The 8316-nt window shown below is 31.1% G+C and overlaps 2 long non-coding RNA genes across 6 annotated transcripts; both read right to left on the bottom strand.

Annotated features, from left to right (window-relative positions):
* Nucleotides 1-777: 777 nt before the first annotated feature.
* LOC111365812 lies at nucleotides 778-2578 on the bottom strand. The gene is made up of 3 exons (XR_002697493.1): nucleotides 1682-2578; nucleotides 964-1168; nucleotides 778-848 (listed from the first exon to the last, which is right to left on the bottom strand). It is a non-coding gene; the product is annotated as an uncharacterized LOC111365812 (long non-coding RNA).
* A 608-nt stretch (nucleotides 2579-3186) lies between these two features.
* Nucleotides 3187-6958, bottom strand: LOC111366303. 5 transcript variants are annotated; one of them, XR_002697627.1, is made up of 5 exons: nucleotides 6283-6958; nucleotides 5964-6054; nucleotides 5617-5791; nucleotides 4519-4631; nucleotides 3187-3252 (listed from the first exon to the last, which is right to left on the bottom strand). It is a non-coding gene; the product is annotated as an uncharacterized LOC111366303 (long non-coding RNA). The 5 variants fall into 5 exon arrangements; XR_002697629.1 differs by lacking the exon at nucleotides 3187-3252 and having other exon boundaries at nucleotides 3559-4631; nucleotides 6283-6480; nucleotides 6606-6958; XR_002697625.1 differs by lacking the exon at nucleotides 3187-3252 and having other exon boundaries at nucleotides 3559-4631.
* Between the last annotated feature and the right edge of the window lie 1358 nt (nucleotides 6959-8316).

Here is an 8316-nt window from a genome sequence, read left to right as displayed (position 1 = left end):
TATTTGAATGATGAATGGAACTTGCTTTGAATGATGATTATATTGAATTATATTAAATATTTGTTTACATGTACTTACATTGAGGGTGATAATATTTAGCAGTTATAAGCCATTTTAATATGTACAATGAACAAAATGTAGTACGCAAGTAGATATCTCCAGTTTATGCAGCCTCAGATGTACACTTTTCCTTCATTTCCCTTTCTTGGTTCTGCCAAATGAAGGACGAAAAGCTACAGAATGGAGGAAGAATGAAAGAAAAGGTTCAACTAATGAAAACCAATTCGAAATAAAGACGTATATAAGGCAATGTTCGTTCTTGCCCCCAACCTCGTATCACATATGCTGAAACTTTTTGGTCACTTTTAACTAATTAGTACTAAGTACAAGAATTCTTAATCAGGTTGTTAAGACTTAATTGTGAATACTAATTCTATTCAACTTGGGGCAATCCATAATAAAGGTAGCGAAGAGAATTTATGTTTAAAGGAAAAACTAAATAGATTCTTAATACATTAAATGGCTACCTATATTTGGGCATGCAGCCAAAGTTGACTGCGTTAATAATATATACTCATTAGTTCTGAACAGAGTTTAAGAAAGTATCTGTAAAACATATCCTCAATGCCATATATTAAAATTTGTTCAAGTAAATTTAAAATTCAAAATGACATGTCCTTCATCATTCATCTGTTCTACAAAAAAGCTTCCATCACCACATAGTTTAGTGCTTAGAATAAATGTGATTAACACAATGAAGAAACCGTAATTAGTAACTATTCTTGAGATTTCACCCATGATTGCAAATCACATATTTGGAGGTTTCGAAATGACCAAGAATTGTATGTCTGAGAGTTTTAAGATGGAAGGATAACATCGAGAGACAATTTTTTGTATACTGAAAGATTACAGTAACATTAACATTGTCAAAAGAAATTATAATACGTTTTTATTAGTACATACCTTAAAATTCTGCATTTCATTAAGAGTCTTATTCCTTCAAGTTGCATTGATGTCCCACAAGTATATTTGGGAGTCATTTGAACCACTCAACAGATCACCTTGCTTGAATTCACTCCATGATAAAACATAGCCTTCTGTATAGTAACCTCTCAGCTATAAATGAGGATTGCAAGCACCACTTGAAGGAGGCTTAGACGAATGTTTGCTATAATCAGAAACGTATACTTCAATATTAACTGCATTGGTGGCAATAATCAAGCGAAAATGCATCCGACCCCCCACCCCCAAATAAAATATAATTATATAAATGTGTTTATGCTTTATACAGTAAGAAATACCTAAGGGAGTCCCACATATATAGGTTGAGCAGCAATGACAGAGCTGAAATGAGATCCCACAAATGATATCTCCGACATGATGAAAGATCTTTTTTAGAAGTAACTAATATGCTAAGACAACTTATTTTAATGCTTGTGAAATCTCTTCAATTATGAATCTTGAATAAAAAAGCAACAAGAGGAAAATGCAAATGTCATTGACAAAGAACTGATAAAGTAGCTGTTCCATAATATATATAAGCGGAGTCATCATTTTTTTTTTTATACATATCATACAAATAAATAACTATTTCTTTGAACAAGATTATAGTTTGTGAATAGAGAATATAGTAGGACAAATAGCAAAAGAATCTTGAAAATGAGGATAAAGTTGTACTAACCTTGGTTTATCAAAAGAGGTTTTTCTTGTTCTTTGTCGAGCAAACAACTTTTGTACGTACCAGCTACATCCTCATAACTAAAACAACCACAAGTAACCAAACAAACTTGAAGCTCCAAAAACCACCAAACGCGACACGTTTATAGTATACATGTACTTTAAAGAGATGCTCAATTTCCTCAAAACAAAAACAACGAAATGGTAAAAATGAGTTAGAGAATATAACCAAAAAAAAAAAAAAAAGAGAACTGGAAATATTCATGTCTAAATTCATTAATTGGTAAGGAAATATTATTAGAGGAATGTGTATCTGAAATCTAACAAATAAAATATCACAGATGAACAAATATGTGCATAAAAAATACCATGGTCAATAGAGTAGCAACAGTCAATCCAATATTAGTGCCTTCGAGTTTCTGTACAAGTACACGTGATTGAGATATTTATTTCAATAAAACATGTTATATGCATCCATCTAGCTGAAGTTAAGAATCACAAATGAAATAGATCATAGATTGATCAAGCAACAATAAAAATAAAAAATGACTCAAACTTCGCTTACGTAAAATTTCCATCCAGAAATGCAGACCTTGTAAGTACAGCGGAAAACAAAAAGAAACAAATAAATGTCAGCACTAATGTATTGTTTACAAAAAGAAACACAAAATGCCATATCTATTGGCAAGGTAGAACTTAATATAATTGGCCACTTTGTTAGATGTCCTCGACATTACTCGAGGCATTAAGTCTCAAATGAAGAATATGACTAAATTACGATAAGAGAGAGCTAGAAATATGAACATGGTTACATAAACGAAATGTCAAATTCGGTGGCTTAAAAACTGAAAAGGTTGATTTGTATCATATATTTACTGGATGGATTAAAGTATATTAATTTACCATCAATCTCATTGATCGTGAACCCTAACAACATAAGAAAAATGAATACATTAAGCTGAACGAAAGATGCACGTGTAATTATCAAAAATAAAATACATAAAATTGTAGAGCATAATCAAGGCAAGGCACAATTTGTTCTAGGAGTCTCAGATCCTAAATAGAGATTCTTACACTAAAAACGAAAATTTGCCCAAAAAATATATAATGAGGGGGAAAGAGAACAAACAAGTATCCTTGTTCTCGGAGCTGTCTAAAATAATTTTCAATTCCGTACACAACAATAAAGACATAAAGAATTTAAATTTGTACGAGAAATTCATGTATAAATGAGTCGAAAGAGTGAAAGCTCAACAGGGGTGAAGTCAAGAATATTGTCCATTGTGGATTAAAACATATTCATAATATATGAATTTAAAGGAGCATTTCTTTAAAATAAATAAATAAATAAATAAATAATAAAGGCAACTTTCTTTTGTGTCATGTTGAAATTTAGATAACTTTAAGGCACAATTACTATCATTTTGGTTGCAGCTGAATTTTATTACTCAGTGTATATTGAATTAAAGAAATGAATAATCACCTTAGGCTCCTTACAATCAACGCTGTGGCAGTGGCCTCTTCTAAAGTTTTTGCTGCAGCTTTGGAAGCAACTAATCTCATTTGCATTGCTTCCTGTAACATGAAAATATAACTAATCATATTCCAATTGCTATGGATTAGATTTAAATAAATGTATTTTCCATCTAACAATTTTCGCTTTTATGAGTTTATTGAACATAGTATAAAGCAGGCAAGACTTTAAGTTTCACCCTCGTCCGCTTATGAAAATTTTGCACGTATATGTTGATGAAATATAGATTCACATTGCCCGTGATGTGTGTTGAAGACCAAATTTAAATACATAAACGTTTTCCCGTCTTACGAGTAACAACTTAAAGTTTTAGATTAGCTTGTTGAACATAACTGTGAAGGATTTAAGGGAGTTAAATACAGCAATTGAAGTAAGCAGTGAACACAACAACTTCTTGTTATAGAGTTAATTAAGTTCAAAACAAAATACACCTTCCCAAGCAATGTGGGCCTGAAGAGAGTGTATCCAGTGGAATACATCCATCAGTCCATTTCTTTTCATGAATAGTGATTACAGGAGATGAATCATTTGGATTCTCACGCAGAGAAGGATTCTCAACCATGTTAGATTTTTTTATCTCACTAAGTGTGATAGGATTGTTGCTCATTTACATCACTTAACTGCTTAGATATAGTAGCGTGTAAAATTATAACATATAACTAATGGATGTCAAGGAAGATTATTGTTGATTAACATATACATCAACTAACATTCATACAGGTAAATTAGAGTGCTAGCACCTTTAACTCAGATCAAACCTATCATAAAGAATGATAAAATACGAAAACACGTGTTTTCTTTTGTCAAAAATCCCTTATGACATTTATTGACTTTCAAATAAATTTTATCTGCCAATACCATATTAGTCTTCCCTCCCTTTCAATGCCACATGTTGTGGCTGAGTTATGCATAAATTAGATCATATGATCCATCTATGAATTAAATAAAATCTCTCCTTTATCTGATTTGGTCCTCAAAACTTGTTTTCAAGTATTTTTACAGATAATCAAGTTATTCTCTTCAAATAAATTGTCTCTCAAAAAGTTTTAATAAAAAACAAAAATGTTACCTTCTTGAAGTGTGTCACAATCTTCTTCTGTAGTCACGTTTAATGCTTTGAGAAGAATTGATAAATTCTAAGATTTCTTTGAATAAATTATTTGGATATATTGGTTGAATACGTTCTTGTTTTTCTTAGCAGAAGCTTAGCCAAATAGAGTTTCTATCATTTCCTCATTGAACATGTTCATAAAAGTATTTACTTCCATATATCAATTAATTAACAAACAACGAGGGAAAACACTTACTGGAAGGACCTTGATTTGATTTGGCATCATAACGTAAGCATTTCCACATCTGATGATGATAATGTTTGGCATTGCTAAAATCTGCTCTAAAATCCTCAAGTTGACAAACTGCACTGGTATGCTCCAAAAAATCCCAAAAATGAACACATCAAGAAATAAACCAAAAAATTAAATCTTCCAAACATCATCATTCATTCATGAAAATATGCCTCATATCATCGCTTTTACTAATCTCCATGCACAAAAAAAAAAAAAAATCTAAAAAACGAACACGTCAAGAAATAAACCAAAAAAATTAGAATGATGGATTCACAGACTCAGTAATCAAGAAACAATTCCCTTTCTGCATCAGTAAAATAAAAATTGACAAATGAAGCCAAATAAAAAGATGGCCATTTCTTTTTTTTCTTTTTTTTTTTGTTATAACGAAGTTATGGGAAAAGGATAGAAGAATCTTTTTGAAATGTGTGTTATGTCATTATATAAAAAAAATTGTGATTTTTACAACCTCAATTGGTTAGTGAACAAAATATAACTCAATCCCTTTGATGATGATTTTTTTTTCATATTGTTGGAATGGGGGATATATACTTTACTTGCTACTATTTCAATTATGTGATGCGCATTTAGTATGGATCATATTCACATATACTCTTTGCTCTTTTACTTTAGTTGAATCCTCTAAGCTAGGAATTGGCATCCATGGCTCTATATGTGGAACTATATTCTCTTACATGATTTGATTCAACAATTTTATTATTTATTTATTTCTCAAAAAAATAAAAAAATTACAATCTCAAAATCAAACTTCTGAAACTTGAACGTAGCAATTGATTTTACATATCTCCTAGGAGAAATCAATTGACAAGTAATGATGCAACTACTTCATACAAAAGGATTGTCAGTTTAGTTTAATTGTTAAACTACAGTTTTCACTTGGACATAATAAATTGTAAAGAAGCATGCCAAAGTGTATATCGCAGAACACCGATCTACTAATTTTGAAAAGATCAAACCAGTGAATTTATCATTATAAAAAAAAGATTCATTCAACAAAAATTTCATATCAAATTGTCTTAGTTAACTCATAAATGCAACCTGAAGGCAAGCAATATGAAGAACTACATCCCGATGGAAGATAGCCCTTACTTTGAAACAGTAACGAATATGTAACTCTATTGAGCCAATGTTTTTTCTTTCAAGATACGCTTCAACTCTTCGCACTTCATCTCTATAATATGTATTTGCAAGTTCTGCACATGCAATTCCTAGCCTGAAACAGGGTAGCTACTTAGTATTCTTATGTATTAACTTAAAGAGAAGGACTTCACACTATAAAACATTAAAAACAATCAGGATTTTATTCCCATAACAGTATAAATAACAATTTATAGAGAGATTTAACAATATTTACTAAAGCAGGATAAAGGAAAACAAATTGATACCATTTTCCCATATAATCTAGGGTGTTCTACACCTGGAAATGCTACTTGAAAGTATCAACTCCACAGCCACTTGATCTTTCTGCTCATGAAACTGTATCAAGACAACATGAAATGATTAGAAAAAATCAAGTACAAGTTCAAAGAGACTATCCTAGATAAAAGTAAATAAATAAATAAATAGAGCTTTCATAATGTGATCTAAGCAATGAGTAAATTGTTTTCAATAAAGCGTGGGGATAACAAAATTAATTATCAAACAACATGTATAAAAGCAATTATTGCAATTAAAACACAAACTAAAAGAGTACAAGTATACAACCATCAGATATATGAACAGCTTCGATAGAAGCTACTTGCAATTTGCAAATGATGACTCATCAACTGTTAAAACCTTTCTCCGGTGGCTTTTTCTAAATTGCCTGAAGATCTTTCATGTCTCTCATCTCTCCTTGATTCAAGCCCTTCCCTATCTCCCAAATCAGCCAAAAAATATCCGATATACCGACAGCAACCTCCTCTAATCCTCGTGAAAGCATTAAAAGCGAAGATCGAACAAAATTTTAAACTTCTAAGCTAGATGAAGGTAAACGAAGAGGAACCCAGCTAAATTTTCATGTATAGACAGAAACGACAACAACATACCTTAAATAAAGCTGAAGAAAATAACAAAGACCAGCAGAAAACTTACTTCTTCACAGATTCAGGCGAATGGTGAATGGTTTGTCGGAACATATCGTTGAAGGCCACGGCAGTATGGTTGTTGCTAAAAGAACAGACGAAATGGGGCTAGGGTTTCCTTCTGTCGAGTGAAGATGAGGATGAAAATGAAAACCGAACTTTGAAGAAAGACATTTTCAGATTTTAGTCTAGAAAGAAGATAAAAACAAGGTAACAGACAGACTCTGATTCATTTCCAAGTTCCAACGACTCCCCACTAACTGAGCTGACCTAACATTTGGCTTGTGAGCCGACCCAAATGGCTTGTGAATAGTAACCTTTCTACTGCCTCTTTTATATGTAGTTAGAAAATAGAAATTTGTGGTTGCTTGGTTATATATATATATATGGAGAGAGGAGCAAATTTGATATATTTCATACAAAATTTGGTGGCTGCAATTCTTTCAGAGGCACGCAGCAGAGGAGAGAGGCAACCAATTATATATAATTTTCTTACAGAATTGAGTCTTAAGATATTCAGAGACGCGCACATATTTCAAAGCAGCTGGAGTCACTTTTCTTTGTTCAAATTCGGTGGCTGCTGAATTTTTATTTGGAGAGATACACGTACAAACAGGAAAGGAGGAAAAAAATTTCTGCTGCTGTTAAATAAAAGGGACAGAAAATGGAGAAAAGGGCATCAAATTGAGGCAGCACACACGAAACATTAAAATCATTCACGTTCCGTCAATTAATAGGGGTGATGAATTCATAATTTCTTGTTTTTCTTTTATTAATACACGTAGCTAAATTTAATTTTTGGACGAACAATGTAATCTATTTGAGACATTTATTTCTTTTAATTGAGATTTTTGTTCTTATATATTTTATGTATGGATTCTAATTGTATCTTTAATGCTTTGAATTTTTCTGACCAATTATTCAATAATTTTGTGAACAATAATTACGAAGAGATGCGGATTCTTATTTAGACCACATATTAAAATTTGGTAAATTAATATAACGTGTAGAGATACCTATATTAATTGCTTTGGTCCTATGGAAATTCTTAGAACTGTTATTTCGTTTAATTAAATTTAATTTGCACTGAGATATGGAATTGAACTAATTAAATACGTTCAATGAGAACTCGAGAGGGGTAAGTTGAATACAATAAAAGAATTCGACCGAACACTACTTTAGTTTTATGAATTTCGATATTAGAAATAAAGGTGACCAATATGTGAAGTTGTTACGGCCTAATCTCTATTTATTAATTGAATTCTCACTAATTTTCTGTTGCATTCACGAAATTTCTAGTTATTAGATTTAAAAATCACGTTTAATCATTTTTTATTTATTTATTTTCATTAAATAGAAGTTAGGAATAATAAATTGAGTACTAAAGTATAGTTCTCGTGGGAACTATAATCCAAATTCAAAAGATCCACTTTACTACTTGTTGCGATCCGTCCACTTGCGAGATAAAATCGAAAATAAGTTTTTGATGTCATTGTTGGGGACTATTATTTTTAGTCTTAATTTATTTATTTATTTTATTATTTTTATCTTATTTTTAATTGTTATTTGATTTGCTTATTTTCTTTTATATACAGAACATTGTATTCATTGTATGTTCCGTGCCCAAGGCAACGATTTTGAACTATTTGATTCGAAAATGGAACGTACCTTCAGA

The sequence above is a fragment of the Olea europaea genome, chromosome 17 (genome assembly GCF_002742605.1).
Source record: "Olea europaea var. sylvestris chromosome 17, O_europaea_v1, whole genome shotgun sequence".
Taxonomy (NCBI): domain Eukaryota; kingdom Viridiplantae; phylum Streptophyta; class Magnoliopsida; order Lamiales; family Oleaceae; genus Olea; species Olea europaea.
The sequence above is the reverse complement of the archived record's forward strand: the minus strand, read 5'-3'. Positions and strand labels throughout refer to the sequence as shown.